This window comes from Rattus norvegicus, chromosome 13, assembly GCF_021556685.1.
Source record: "Rattus norvegicus strain SHRSP/BbbUtx chromosome 13, alternate assembly SHRSP_T2T, whole genome shotgun sequence".
In the NCBI taxonomy this organism is placed as follows: Eukaryota; Metazoa; Chordata; class Mammalia; order Rodentia; family Muridae; genus Rattus; species Rattus norvegicus.
Window position 1 is genome coordinate 58253009 of NC_141546.1, and position 16047 is coordinate 58269055.

The 16047-nt window shown below is 42.7% G+C and overlaps 1 long non-coding RNA gene across 6 annotated transcripts in view; it reads right to left on the minus strand.

The window, feature by feature from the left end:
• Positions 1-8560: 8560 nt before the first annotated feature.
• The window catches only part of LOC102551374 (uncharacterized), a 29052-nt gene continuing 21565 nt past the window's right edge, over positions 8561-16047 (minus strand). For 2 of the 6 annotated variants that reach the window (XR_015635514.1, XR_015635515.1), the window contains one exon: positions 9745-9885. This is a non-coding gene — a long non-coding RNA (uncharacterized LOC102551374). Of the gene's footprint in view, positions 9886-16047 lie in introns of all 6 variants that reach the window. The other 4 variants (XR_015635518.1, XR_015635512.1, XR_015635508.1 and 1 more) reach the window with 3 other exon arrangements.

A 16047-nucleotide genomic window follows, 5' to 3' on the forward strand; every position in this document is an offset into this window, starting at 1 on the left:
AATACTCCCTTGATGCACTTTCACCTCACGCTCTTCTGCACTTTTCAACAGACACCCGTCAGGGTCACCAGAGCTTTACATGTTGCTTTCTATGGCCTGGTTATCCAGGCTATGTATTTTCCTCAGCAGCCATGATGATGAATAGCGTGCATCTTACTCAAAACCGGCATGTGGCGAGAGAGAGAGAGAGAGAGAGAGAGAGAGAGAGAGAGAGAGAGAGAGAGAGAGAAAGCTTAAACTATTTAGTATGGCTTGCCAGTTTCCTTGTCTTCTTCCTGGTATCCCACATCCCCAGCACCTTTGTGAACTGCCCTAGCTCTCTACTTCCCTGCTGCCAGTTTACCAACAGCAGCAGATTTGCTACATCCTGGATCAGCCCAGTCTTATTCTGCCCCAGGGTGTGAGCTTTCCCCATTCCTCTGGGTTTAGTGCTTACTAACTCTTCCAATCTGATGTATTTTCCTTGTATTCTGTCACCTCCTTCAAGACCCCCCACAGTCATCTCCCTTCCCAAGTGGCCTGGCGTATCTTGACCATCCAATAAAATGTACTGGCCCCGTTTCTCAATCACAATCACCCTTAGTTGTTTCTCTTCATTGTTCTTGTCCCTCACCCCGCTTCTGTGCAAGCTCCACAAGAGATTGGCTTTTGTTTTATGATTTTTAAGCCTAGGATGGCAGGTACTGGAAGAACCCGCCAAAGAGATTAATGTACCCATAAATATTTTGGGATCTGTCTCTCGGGCTTTTTCTATTTCAGTGAAAGTTTTGATTCTTGTTGGTAAACCGAGAAGGTGACAACATCCCAGCGTACTGGAGCTATCTGTGGCACAGACGGAAGAGTGTTGGATCTTTTCCGGCATCTCTCGGATCTCAGCGTGTAGATGACTGTATCCTTACGTGTCTGTGTGGCTGGCACTACCTATTGCCAAAGTGAAACTTCATTTGTGAAAGACTCTGGTTCAGCTTTGAAACATTCTGTGGACTGGGATGCATTCAAGTGATACAGGATGACTCCTCATGGTCCCTCAACACCCTTGGCTGTCCTTTCTCGGCTCCGCCCAGTCACCTACTGCCAGTTTAAAGCAACCCGGCTTCCTTTCAGGGCAGGCCTGAGCTGATTCAGAGGTAATAAATCTGCCTGTTGGCCTCCTGCCATCTCAGAGGCACAAGGTGACTCTATCTCCTACTGCCTGGGCCATGACCACAGGCAATGTGGTGTCTGTGTGAAGCTCTGTCGAGCTTACTCTGAGACGGCGAAGGCACCTCTTGACTGCACACCATCCTTTCTAGCAATGGAACATAACTACAAAATATAAAACCCTGAGAGGCCTTTGCCCTATGCCAAACCTATACCTGAAATTTATTTATAAAACCTTGGTTTAAACAGAGCAGTAAGATCTACTTAGGCTGCAATTATTTGTCCCTTTTGCTTTAGTCTTTCCTTCTTACAGTCCAGACGTCTGTCTGGAGTGAAACCAGAGGACTACTTGCTCTTAGGTTCAATTTCGTTTAAGTTAAGCCTCAGTTTCCACACGACTCTTTAAAAATCTTTAAAGAGTAGCATTTTTATGATGTGTTAATAATAAGAATTAAAGACTTAAAAAGACACTGTGGGATGCTCGAGAGTGTTTTGGATTTTCTTCCTCAGTGGCTGCATATCTGGGAGAACTGTTTGCGCCAGTGACCACATGCCACTGTTGACAGTGATTTCAAACACTGTAGTTAGCGTGTTTGTCTCGTACGATATAGGCTCACACAGTCATGGGGGCCTAATTACTATTGAGCATCTCTGAGAGTGATAACCTAATTACCATGTTGCCTTTAAAAAGATAAATCTGTAAGAGATACTTAACTTCTGATAAAATGCAGAGGAGGGGTAATTTTCCTAATTCGCAAGCGGGGTCCCGACATCAGCCTTTCCCTGGCTAGTTTATCTGTCTAGCTCAGCCAGATAAGCCTTCCCCAACTAGTATTTTCTCACAGAGCGAAGCAATTAAAGTCATTCAGTTATTTTACATTTAGAATAGAAGCCAACTCACCTTCAAACACGTGCAAATGCACATGCTCATACTCCTGTGGTATGCGTGTGTACACACACACACACACACACACACACACACACACACACACGGAGCCTACCTTTTGAGAGGCAGAGGACTAGGCTGGGAAGAAACTACAGAAATGAAGACCTTATTCTTTAAAAGAACAGATTTGCAGGGCGAGGTAAGAACTCAATTTGAAAGCTTTGCATATTCAGGGATCTTAATATCTGTTCTTAATTTATATTTCTAATTTTATCCCCAATTGAGCCCTTTGTTGAAGTCCAATACATTCATTCATTTCCTTCCAGTACACTTAGTGCTCATCTGTGTGTCTTACCATTTTCCTCTTCCTTTCTTTTCTTCCTAAAGGTTAAAAAAAAAAAAAAAAAGAAGCCCACTTCGTTGTCTCATTCCTAGCCTGCAAGGGAGTATTTTTTATTCTGGGGTTATTCTGCCATAAAAGATAAAGTAAAAATTCCTTAGGACCATTTACTCGCATATAACTCACAGTTTTAGAAATTCTCCTCACCTGAGTACTGTTTGTGAGGTTTGTGTGCGCATGCGCAGGCCGCAGCCCACGCGCTGGTCAGCTCTGATTGGTTTTGTGATCGCTGTGCTGTGCTTCACTGTGGCATGTCATCATTCATCGGGATATCAGGTTCCCAGCAACACTTTGATTAATTGTTGTCCGTCGCCTTTGCTCCTCACTAACCACATCGTAGACTCAGTTCTCTCTGGAACGGTCTCCAGCAGCGGATCTGTTCAACAGGCTGAGAGCTTCTCTTCCTTCTACCCTTCTGAATTTTCTAAAAGCTCATAAAAATCATGCGTGTACAAAATCACTAATTTGGTTGGGGATGTAGGCAGGAGTTAACCACTTGCTTAGAATATGTGGAGAGTTCCGTTCGACTCCCAGTGCTATAAGCTAGAGTAATAAATTAGAGACTCACAAAATTATTAGAGACCACAAACTCGAGGCTACCTTGTTTCCCAGTACAGTAACTTGCGGTATCACGTGCAACATAGTCCCTCGGCTATTGCTTGTAGAGCTTTAAGCTAAGTATTTTCCATGATATTGAATTTTGAGGAAAATACTCATGTTGGTCAACCCCCTTTTTAAGCCCTGTTAGACTTCCAGTTTTCCCACATCGGCCTATAGCTTTGCTGAGGCGTGACTCAGGGTCAGAGTGATGGTTGATTTGCTTGGTGCTCTTTCTGTTTTTCTGGGCTTGTCTTTTTTGAAGCTCGCTGTAGGAACGGGGCAGCCTTTTGAGACAGCTTCTGTGGCGCAACAGTCTTACAGCTCCTGCTGCATATCGGTCTTATACGTGTTTTGTTTTGAGCATTCATGTTCTTGTAATATAGCCAAACTGAATATTTGCTTGTAGTAGCTACTTAACACTAAAGCGTGGATAAATCTTGTGGGTAGTGATAAGTCATAAGGTTATTTCTTACAAAATATTAAGTTCATATCCAATATAAATGTATGAGGAATATATTTTGAAGCTTTACAAATGTGTTTTATTGGCTTCCTTTCAGGTTGCATGTAGGCATACGTTGTATTTTTTTGCAACCTACTTAGTAGGCAAGTTTCTCTCAATGGCAGAGCAAAGCACAATGCTCAGTGCTCCTCTAGCCTACCACCCAGCAGAGGTAGTAGAAGAGAAAAGTTATTAGGATATAGGGGATGTGGAGCTGTTCAGCAATAGTTTTTCAGGGTGGGGGGTAAGTTGGGTCTTTGGCAGTTCAGTCTCGTAGGAAACACCAAATATGACTCAAGAGCTGCAGACCAGTCTTCTGTCAGCAGACACACACAACACATGAACCAACAGTAGTGCTTCAACCCCGAAGAAGCCACCAGGCTCACAAACCAGCCTCAGGCCAGGCCACAGAAGCGGTAAGCTGCCACAGGAGCCTCACAAGCAGATGTTTGGCAAGTTTCTTTCAAGGGCAGAGCAAAGCACAATGCTCAGTGCTCCTCTCTTACTCCCACTCTCTGCGTGGGCATATTTGTACTCCTTCATCGTGGGTTCTCTCACATGTTTGCCGCAGCAAAACAGCCTTTCATCTGTGTCTGCCTTCAAGAAAAAATTCTTTCATCTGTCTGCTCTCACATCCTCTCACCTGTGCGCCCCAGCCAAACATCATTTGACATAACTGCCTTTCCAAAGGAACTAGAAGTTTCCACTTCAGTTGCAGGTTATTTTCCCAGTAGTCAAGAATCAGCCCCGTGTTACTTCTCTCCAGGGCATCCTTCTGAAGCACTGCCTAAGCTGGAATGTTCATTCTGTTTACTTCAGTCCTCTGCCCTAAAAGCAATCCAGGCAGGTCATCCAAAGTCCTGCGCAACAAAGCTTTTTAGTGGCTCCCAAATGCCGAGGGAGAGAGCTGGGCACTGTTGAAGGAACAGTGCTAAATAGTCAACAGTTCTATTTTCTCTCTGGGCTCTGAAACCTTTTTCTTGATGGCTTGGGATGTCACTCACAGAGACTCAGTTTCCTTTCCTGTGTGAACACTGGACACCAGACACAGGAAAACACGCACCGTGTGCTCTGTGTCACAAGAGAAAGCTACAAACGTCAGCTTGGAACATAGCAATCACTAGAGGCTAGGAAGGTGTGAGATAGATAAAAGGAGCTTGGAGAGCAAGTCCTGAAGTCAGCAGTGAGTGTAGTATGTGAGCCTATTTTATAGCTTATGAATATCGAGAAAGGAGGACCCTAAAGGCTCCAGGCATAAAGAGAAACTGCCTCGACTTGATCAGGGTAAGATGGAGGCATGTTTGAAATATCCCACTGGGCCTCATTAATGTGGCCAGCTTCCCAGTGGGTACTCAGTTTCAGGTAGACAGTAGAGAAAGTTCTGGAGCACTATTGCATGGTAGGATAACTACAGATAGTCATAACGAATAGGAAAAATACACACAACTAATATATTTTGTTTAAAAAATAAGGTGGGAACAAAATAGTTCATGTATCAAATTTAAAGGTTTGGGGGACTTTAGAAAAAAATGATGCATGTAGAAATTAGGGCCTATAAGATATAGAGATTTTTTTAAATTGATTTTTTTTTAGCTTAACATATGGAGTAATGGGTTTTACCATGGTATCTTCATGCATGCGAGTCATTACGCTTTATTTTCAATCGTTCCCCAGTGTCTTCCACCATCTCATCTTCCAACTTGTCGCCTTTAGTCCCCAAATTAGTCTCAACTTCTCCTTTTCTGGTACATTTGTTCCATCGCCTTCCAAAGCCTCCCCCTACAAGCTCTCCAGTTCCCTTCTCGTAATCCCTTTGCTAATCTCATGACTCTACCCCATATATATTTGTCATTTTAAAGTTAGGTTATGCATGAGAGAAAACATAGTCTGTTTTTTCTTTTTTCTTTTTTTGCTTAACATAGTGATTTTCAATGCCATCCATTTTCCTTAAAAAGTCATGACTTAATTTTTATTTATTGCTGAGTAAATTTCTATTCTGTCCATTTTCTTACCTGGTTTGTTGATGAATATGAATTCTGGTTCTATATCTTGGCTATTACAAATAGTGTAGCATGAAATGCATTTCCTATTAAACATTTGCTTCTTCATTGTGTGTGTGCGTGCGTGCCCACGCGCGCGCGCGCGCGCACACACACACACACACACACACACACACACACCAGGTATATGTTTGCACACATATTCTCTGGGGCCCACAAGTGTGCCACAGCATGCATGTCTATGCTAGAAGACAGCTTGTGGGAGTCACCTTTTTCCTTCTACCATGTGGGCTCTGGGGATTGCCCTCAGGTCTCAGGCTTGCCATCCCATTGTCCCAACATTTAGATCTTATGACACACAGAATGTGAAGCACTGAACCTGTTTTTTCTCTTACTCTTTCACTTGCTTCTAGTTCAAGGCCAGATTCAAGTGTGATTTCTTTCATAAAGACTTGCTTTTCATGGTCAGATTTAATTTCCTCTCATCTTTCCTACAGACGTTTCATGTCCTCGACTTTTCAGTTTCTCCTCTGTGCTGTGTTCCTGATAGTCCTGTTCCTATCTGCTTAGCCATCTTGATAGGTGTCTACTACATACTGTGTGCATTTATAATACGGCAGTAATTAGAGTTAAACTTTGTTATTATTTCCACTCTTACAGGTGACTCAAGCAAGATAGAGGAAACCATTTGCTGAGCTCATGTTATATTTCAAGTGGCAGAAAGATCCTCATCTGCCTGACTTCCAGGCAGGTTCTCAGTGCAGCCCAGGCTTCTCTACTCTGTCTTGATGACTCTCAATACATATTAGATGAATTAGCAGGAGTCTTTATCTTCCTTGGACTCCTTTCCCACCTCCTGTTCCCTATCACAGAACTACACCAGTCTTAGATTAGGGACTGTGAAGTATGTTGTCATCTAGAAGACATGGCTTACAAGTGTCCATGTTGACCATGTTTTGCTATTAAGAATGTTATGGTAACTTTGTGGGTTTTTTTCTCCTTCCCTATGGTTTTTTATAACCCTCCCCGCACTAGTTAGATGGGTCTTGCTAATAGAATAAATCCATAGTGTCAACTCCTCAGTGTTTACTCCAACTTAGAGATGTGACCTTCACTATTACATATTATGATGCAAGCCACCCTGAAATCCTCTGCTGTTGAAGCAGTGCTTAGTGTACACTTGGCATGGGACCCTGGGCTTATCCCTCCACTCTGCTTGCCTGTTTACCTTGGACTGCTCTTCTGAGTTGGACCTCTTCCTAATTACCCTTGCTTCTGGCCTCCTACCAGTCTTTTGCCATCAGGTAGTCAGATGCAGGATTCAGTCCAGCTTGGTTTTAGGGCATATATTACCCTATCCTTTGACAAATGAACTTCTGGTTTTCAAAATCTATTCCTAATAAATATAGTGACTTCTGCAATGGTTTTCTGACTTATTTATACTGAGGTCTAAAATCGACATTTCTTGTTTATACCATGACAGACACGGGGCTAATGTTCTTAAATATATTGCCTTTAAAAAATACCACCGAGTGATGAGGGTATTTTTATTTGGCAGATGAGAACAGGAAACTTGTAAATGTTCGGTGAGGAGACAGGACTTGATTTTATATCGGCCTGGTACCAAAACACCTGGTGTTAATCACGGTATAGTCACTGTTGTCTTTTCTTAGCTGGAAGCTAATCATGAATTGGCAGTTGCGCTTGTCTTATTAAAATTAAAATATCTTGTGCTTGGAGAGATGGATTGGTGGTTAGAAGTGCTTGCTGCTCTTGTAGAAGACCTGGCTTCAGTTCCCAGGACCCACAAGGCAGCTTACAATCACATACAATTCCTGTTCCAGGGGACCACAGTCCTCATTTGAACTCTGCATGCCCCAGGCATGCTCATAGAGCAATGCATGTGTACAGACAAAACACTTCTACACATAAAAATAAATATACATTAAAAATAATGTATAATTTAATTATATTTATGCTTGTAATTTGTGATGCTGAGGATGAAACCCAGGGATTCCTGCCTGTTTGAAAAACTCTCCACCACTAAACTATATATCCACTATTCCCATATCCATGTTCAATTATATAGGCAGATATACCGTATTGCTGCATAGGTAGGCTTTTACTTTTCGTATTTTAACAAAAGTTGGGGAACTGACGATTTTTAGAAACTTGCAGTTAATTTTTTTATCTGTGGGTTTTAATGTGTGTAAGGCATCAATATTAACCATGAATTTTATCATCATGATAATAATGTGGCTAGAGAACAAAGTAGTAGGTATTTTTTAAAGTGCTTTTCACGAATCATTTCATAAATTACTTCAGTAGTTCAGCGAAGCAGGAATGCGATCCTCCCCCATCCCTTCTTAATGATGTGAATAGAGAGAGACAAAAATCTTTTGCCCTAGATCCTTGAACTAAACACACTTGCATCAGGTAGTCGGAAGAGCTCTGAGTGTAGTTTGATATAGTACCTGCATTTAAATATAATTCATATGCCAGTGGATTATGTGAACCACGGACCAATTCTTCAATAATTATGTTTAAAATTCTGGAGAGATGACTGAGCGGCTAAGGGTACTTTCTGCTCTTGTAGAGCGGCTTGTCTGGTTCCCAGTTTCCACGTGGTGGTCCACAATCATTTTTACCTCTAGCTCCAAGGGATCTGATACCTTCTTCTAGCCTTCGCAGGCATCAGGCACATAGTGTACATGCATGCAAGTAGGCACACTAAAATAAAATAAATCTTTTAAAAAATCTAATTTCTCAGAATTCACTTTTACATTTGGTCAATTATCATAATCCAACTTTATTTCTATTTTTTATATCCCCCTTCCTTTCTTTTTTAACTCATGCTTTGAAAATTGCATTCATGTCAGAGTCCATTTGAAAATCAAGTAAAAAAGGATCTCTTTTATTTTATAAGCATGTGTAGATTATGTAATATTGTTGACTATTCTTTACCTGTGGAAAAAGAATGAGTTATAAACAGTTCCCGATCTTAATATTGAAATAACATTGGGAAACAGACTATTGCATTTTAAATTTATTTATGCAATGGATCACATATTCAGTGCCAAGGAAACTTAGCAAGGAAGGATGCCTGAGTTGAGATTGTTTCAGAAAAGATCTTAAGACAAAAATCTGAAATGCAAGTAGCATTTTTGGTAAGTAAAGGGGCTTACAGTAGAGGTGGGTTCAAAGAGGAGGGAAAGAGAATCTGGACCTCAAAGAAAGATGTGTCAAGGCAGCTACCACGGCATCCTGGGAATTTAATCCCAATTGGGAATCTGATTACTGATTAAAAGGTAGGGAGTCAAACTGTTTATAACTCTGCTTCCGCTAGTCATGGATTGATGTTGCTCCTGAAGGCATCATTCCGGTTAAAAGTTTGTTGTATGACAGGCAGCAAGAGTCCTTGGCAGAGCAATGCAGGTGCTGACAGTTGGGAAGCAAGCCTGAGTGTCCTGGAGGGCTAGGAATATGGGCCAGGCTTCTAACAGCCTCTGCTGCAGCGGGGTACTCATGTCAGGCCAGAGGTTTGGGGAAGGTTTTGTTAAAGATGTATCTTGTGTAAGTTATAGATGATAATCCTTTTCCTCTAAGCATGAGTGGTGGAATTGTGAACTTGTTCCAGGGAGAGAGAACAGCGTGTGCAAGGCAAAGAGACAGAAGAGAACAGGGAGTATTAGAGACACTTAAAGTCATTGAACACTTCTTAAACCTGAGGGGTAGCATAAGGACATGAAGCAGTATGCCTAGGTTTGGGCAACTAAAGAGTAGCCTTGGGCTTTGGGCCATGCTAAGTCTTTTGTATGAGAGATGGAGAACCGCTCAAGATTTATTTTGGACAAGACAAGGAGATGTTCATATTCAAAGTTTTAAGGTCATTTTGGCTAGTGTAGTTGAAATTGAATAAAGGGGTTGAGGGCAGGGAGACTTGGAAAAGGAGACTAGCAAGATGGAAGTTAGTGTCTTAAAGAGATAGTACTCTGTGGCTAGTTTGCAAAGGAGGTTAAGTGGACCTGGGTGTGGTCAGAGACGAATCAGGGTACCTCTGGGACTTTGCAATGGGTGATGAGAGGTGGAGATGTTGGAAACCACAAGCAGTTGTAAAAGACAGGGATAACCTCTGAACGTGGACATGCAAGAAAAGCAGCTGTATGTGCAAATGCATGCGAGAGGATGGGTGGGAAGGAATAAAGTACACGGAGCCTTTGAATCATCAGAAGGAACGTTTTATAGGCAAAAGGACACAAGGATCTCAGGTTTCAAAGAGTCACTAAATGGTCTTCTATGGCTTCTCTTCCCATTAGAAAACGTAACTCCACATTCCTAGAATATGTGGCTCTGGTGATTTCTGAAAATGAAAGACAGAGATGGAACCAAAGAAAACAGATTTAAAAAAATTTTTTAAAGAAATTCCAGTTTCTAATAGCTGCTGCTTTGACTTAAGTAACTTGGCATCATTTTAAATCAACTTCCCCGCATTTTGCTTGGAATGATGAGCCTCCGGTATAGTTGGGATGAAAGGTTTGTACCACCACCGCCCTGAGAAAAAGACACTTCTTAAGGGAACCTGTTACGCTAACCCCCAATTTGGCTACATTTTTTTGGACATATTTTCATTTGAACACAAATCATAAGGAGAGAAACATCTTGGATATTTGATGTTTTCTGTAACTGCCCAAATAATGTCTTTAAAGAAAATATTCACTGGGGCCAGTTAGGCTCCCAGCCGGGCCACCAGCCAGGCTGAGTCTGTGGCCATGTCACCACTGTGGGCTATGAGGTTGTCTGGAGTCTGTGCTGCAGCCTAAAGTCAGGTCAATATTCGTGGGCCATGCTGCAGCTAGGGGTGGGGTGCGCACAATGATCTGAGTAGCCTGCATCTGAGGCCATGTTGATGTCTGTGGTCCAGGCTGCCTTTGAGGGCCTTGTCTCTGTCTGGGGTCCTACTGTAGCCTGGCTTGTATTCATGTTCTGGGAAATCACCAGAAACTGTGTGGAGGCCCACGTTTATGTTCTGCTGACTGTGAAGGGCGAGGAGGAGGTTTTTGCTATAATGTGCACAGCTGAGAGGGAGGGAGGTGGAAGGTTTCTGTGACAACCCAACTCCCCCCTCTTCCAAACAACAGCCTAGGCAGGAAGCAATTAAAGAGCACACTTAGAGAAGCTAGTTCTTCACAACCAAAAATCCCCACAAGACAGACAATCAACAGAGCGGTCTCTGCCCACCTTTCTGTTTCTCGTGTATCACTTTCTGTGCAAAAGGCACTTAAAAAGTGGAAATTGAGGATGGAGAGAAGACGCCATAGTTAAAAGTGCTTCTTGCTCCTGCAGAGCATCTGAATTTGGTTCCTAGCATCCACAGGAGGCTCTCCACAGCCACTGTAATTTCTGTTCCAAAGTGATCTGACACCTTCCTCTGACCTCCACATAAACTCATGTAGACAGACAGACAGACAGGCAGACAGGCAGACAGATCTTTTAAAAGAAGTGGGAAGCTAGAGGATGCAGGTTTAGCTCAGTGATGGAGCACTTGGCTAGCCATCGCAGGGCCCCTAGTTCTATCCCAGCACTGGAAAAAGCAATTTTTTTTAAAAAAGGAAAAAACCAAAGCCAACCAACCAACCAACTAATGAACCAACCAACCAACCAACCAACCAACCAACCAACCAACCAAACAAACAAACAAACAAGCAAACAAACAAAAACATTGATTGAAATGTCCAGAAGAAGAAGGACATTCATTCATCAGTACACTCATTGAACAAATAGGATAATCTGATTAAGCCTTAACTCCAAGATATGTATAGCATTTGGTGTAGTTTTGGGGTGCATGAATAACAAAACACCTTCTCAGTTTTGAGAGAATGCTGTCCTTTCAGGGAACACACAAGGAAAGAACTGTGGGGCTGTGATGCTCTGTGCTTATAGGCACAGGCACAAAGTGTTATTGGAACACAGAAGATGCCAGAAATAGGGAAGCCAAAACCTGAGGGGAGGAAGCGGAGCTTTGATTCTTCCAAGCCTGAAGCCCAGTGTTGCTCCAGTTCTTCCTCCCTCTCCTGTTCTTTTTCTTTTCATTTCATGTAGCAATTGAGAACAAAGTTTGTACTCTAAGTGTTTCGCGAGCCAGGTATCATGAAAACATATCAGTGTGTAAACATCAGCCTCTCACGGTATGGCCTGTTCTGCCATCCTTTTTCTGGGAACTGCCAAGTGATCTCACTGTTCATAAAGTTACACAAGTCGACCCTTGGGAATAATTCTTTAGACCATATCTCCAACTCCTACCCAGGGAGAGTCACATGATCCGAACTCAGAGTCTCTTCCCTAGAACTGTAGAACTGGGTCCCAGAGAATGGGCTTGGTTGTTTTTAGGAGAGACACCCATATCTACTAGGAGCTGTTGAAGGTGTGCTTTGCTGTATAGATTTTAAATAGAGGAAAGAGGGCCATAGACAAGGAGAAAAATTCGTAATCACATGCAGTCGCAACAAAAGGGGACTGGAAATCCCAGTGACTTTGTGGTTGCCGTAGAGTCTTCCAGAGAAGTTTTATAGCATTCATATTTGAGCTCAAGGATTTTTTTTCACAAGCTATTATTTCCCATTAGTCAGAACCATGTCCCTGCACTTCCATTGGCAGTGAATGTCTGCTGTTTACCTCCTTGGAATTTGTCCTTGAGTCCCTCTCGCCTGCTTTTTCCCTTCCTGCCAGCATTAAGTTCTTGTTTCTATGTACTTCAAGAATCTTAAGTATTCTGAAGGGAGGGCAGTGGAGTTTACTTCATCGCCAGGTCTAAGTCAGCCTGCTGGTGGCTGACCAGTGAAGTCTTCAAGTGGCTAGGTTGAAGGTAGACCCTGGGGAACTACCTGCCCAGTCCGAGTCCCCTTAAGTGGACAAGAGGAGGAGGTGCTGAGGGATTTTGACAAACGTCATCTACAGCTGGGAGACAACAGCTGGGAAAGGGTTCCTTCTCTTCTGATAATGTGGCCTGGGACACGAGGTCTGAAGCTGTTTCAGACATTCTCACAGGGAGGAATCCAGATACAAGGCCGGTGCAGGGGAAGAGAGTTGAGGGGGCAGAGACTCTAACAGGGCAGCTAAGTGGATCCAGTCAGGACTGAAGGCCACACTACATGCTTTCCCCATGTGCTGTGTTTTTATTCTTTTGTTCGAGCCCCTGATTCAGATTTGCTTTTATCACTCAGCCAAAGCATCATAACCAAGGGAATTCACAATATTTTCTTCTTTGCTGAAATTGTGAATTCTGAAAATCCTTCTGGGTTTATACCTGCCTTCACTTTTGGGCTATTTGCTGAGAGGTACATTGTTCTTATGTGTCCTGAGACTTGGTTTTGACAGGTCACAAGTAACAGATGCGAAACAGAATGCGAAACTAGAGAATCAGATGTGCTTTTTTGATTAGCAAACTCTTTTTTTTACATGTTTTAATTACTTTATATATTTTTTCCGTTTTTTTTTCTTTATTAACTTGAGTATTTCTTATTTACATTTCGATTGTTATTCCCTTTCCCAGTTTCCGGGCCAACATCCCCTTCCTCCTCCCCCTCCCCATCCTGCCCCCATTACTGCCCTCCCCCCAACAATCACGTTCACTGGGGGTTCAGTCTTAGCAGGACCAAGGGCTTCCCCTTCCACTGGTGCTCTTACCAGGCTATTCATTGCTACCTATGAGGTCAGAGTCCAGGGTCAGTCCATGTATAGTCTTTGGGTAGTGTGATTAGCAAACTCTTAATGCAGTTTTGGTGTCCTTAGGAAATTGAATAGTCTCAGAATTCTTTGGTGTTATTTATTTTAAAGAAAATGTTTGTAGCTAAGGTATTTTAGAGTCTCAACTAAATATCAATCATCTTGTCGCATCTCTTGAAGCAGGCTACCACTTACCGCACATATAATTACATCTCAATGTTTTTTTCTGGTTTATTATTAATTAATTGACTAATCTATTCTGTATTCAAACTGGTTTCTCTTCCCTCCTCTTTTTCTAGTTCGTTCCCTCTTCCCCTCCCCTCCCCACACACTTACTCACTTCTTCTCTGTTCCTCTTCAGGAAAGGGCCTGCCTTGATGGATATCAATCAGTCCTGACATATCAAGCTGCAGTAAGACTAGGCACCTCCTCTCCTATTGAGGCTGCATGAGGCAACCCAGTAGGAGGAAGGTTCCTAAAGGCAGGCAACGGAGTCAGGGAGAGCGCCTGCCTCCACTGTTAGAGTCCCATATGAAGACCAAGATAGACAAGTGTAACATTAAGTGCAGAGGGCCCAGGTTGGTCCTGTGCAGGCTCCCTGGTTGGTGGTTCAGTCTCTGTGAGTCCCTACAAGCCCAGCTTAGTAGATTCTGTAGGTTTTCTTGTGGTGTCCTTAACCCCTTGGCTCTTATAATCCTTCCTCCTCCTTTTCTGCAGGATTCCCCCAAGCTACACCTAATGTGTTACTGTGGCTCTCTGTACCTGTTTCCATCTGTTGCTGGGTGAAGCCCCTCTGATGATGATTATGCTAGGCTTCTGTCTGCAAGTATAGCAGAGTATCATTAGCAGCATCAGGAATGGACTCCCTCTCATGACTTGGGTCTCAAGCTGTACTAGTCATTGGTTGGTCCTTCCCCCAGTTTCTCCTCCATCTTTACCCCTGCACACCTTGTAGGCAGGACTCAGTTTTAACTTAGCTATTTATGATAAAAAAGGAGAATCAACGTGACTGCTAATTTGAGACCACCGTTATTGCCACTATGTGAGTTTTCCTGTTCGGCAGGTTCCACCTGAGAATCGACAAGGAATCTTTTCATCAGCCCAAGCAGAGGTGTACTAGTCTCTGTCGAAGGACACACTACGACCAAGTTTGATATAAATAAAAAGTCTACATCCTCTTTCTTCCCTACTGTCTTTTTCTTCTAGTCCCTTTCTTTCCTCTTTCATCTGATACATCCAGAGTATGTTTTTACTGGAGACATGGACGTATCTTTAAATCTCTAATGAAAGAAACCAATGAATGAGCTTTAAACTATTTAATCACATCTTTACTCTCACTTAACTCAAATTGCCAGTTAGTGGTAGACAAGACAAGAAATTCAAGCTACCTCTTTCTATTTTATGTTTGAGAGATCTGGCCTTTTATGAAGAAGCTATTTGAACATCTAAACTTCATGGTCACAGTGTTAGCTGTCTTATCTCTACTTGGAAGAAGAACAAGTTTGTATAAAGACAGTTTATGCATCTTCCAGACTGTTTGTTCTTTGTCTGAGGAAGCTTCTGGTATATTGGAACCTTTGCTACTTGACAAGATGGGTTCTCGGAATTGCTGGTAAACTGGGGAGGTCTGCAAAACTCATATAGTGACATTTAGACGTCAGGCTCTGGACAATAACTTCTTGCCTTGCTGTAGTCTGAAAGCGTTGTTACTAAAATGTCAAGTTTAGAAAGGAATCCCAATACACAATGTTCTTTCTTTTAATACATAAAATGGGAGGTGAACGCAGCTGTCTGAAGAATGGAAACAGGGCTAGCGCACAGGCAGATTTGGTGACTTGCCTTTGATTTCACAACTGGGGAGTGGGAGAGCAGGAATTCAATTGTTCCAGCCCTCCTGACCCCCTCGTTTACATTTAACCACAAACGTCATAGTTGTAAAGACTGTCTGAGCACTTGGTGTGAACCAGGCACAGCTCCACAATGTGGTCCCACGATAGTAACATCTTTTGCTTAACAGTGAGATTCTTAAGAGAGTGGCTCTGTGCTTTCAGTGTGCTTCCTTGATGACTTCTAGTTTCAACAAACCACTGATGAACCTAAAAGATAGGGTGAATTTTGGCAAAAGGAGAGTGAGGGGCTGGGAATTAGGGTGGGAACCACACAGAGCAGAGAGAAATGGAGATTTCTTTAAGAATAACTGCCCTGAATTGACCTGACTCTGGTTCTCTTCACAATGGTTCCATTCCACAGGTTATGATGAAAGTTGCATGCTTCCCCACCCCCTTTTTTCCAGAATAAATCTCTTGTTTTGTAACTGGACTCACTGTCCATGATTTCTAGATTGTGTTACCCCAGAGTCACAGCAAGGCCCTTCTTTTCTGTTCTTGACTTTTTATGAGGATTTTGGACTAATGGTTGGAGCTCTATGAGCCACTCACCAAATATCAAAGGGAACTTTGGATGTGACCACTCTTTGGGTGCATTTTTCTCTCTATCTGATCGTGAATAAATGAATGCCATACTGATTCTGTTCATGCTTTTCCCTCTCACCTTTTATTCTTCTGCTTAAGTCTATGGATCAAATTTGTGTTTATTACTCAGGCACAGCTTTATACCCTGAAGTATACATTCAGAGTGTTAGCGTCTCAGGACTTGAACATCCTTGTTTCAAACTGCAGGTTCTTTAAGATGCATTGCCCTTACATCTTTGCGAGTCTGTTTTGACAGGCCAGCCACAGTAACAAGTGCAGAACGGAATGTGAGGGATGAGACCAGGGAATGGCTTGTGTGATAACAAGGT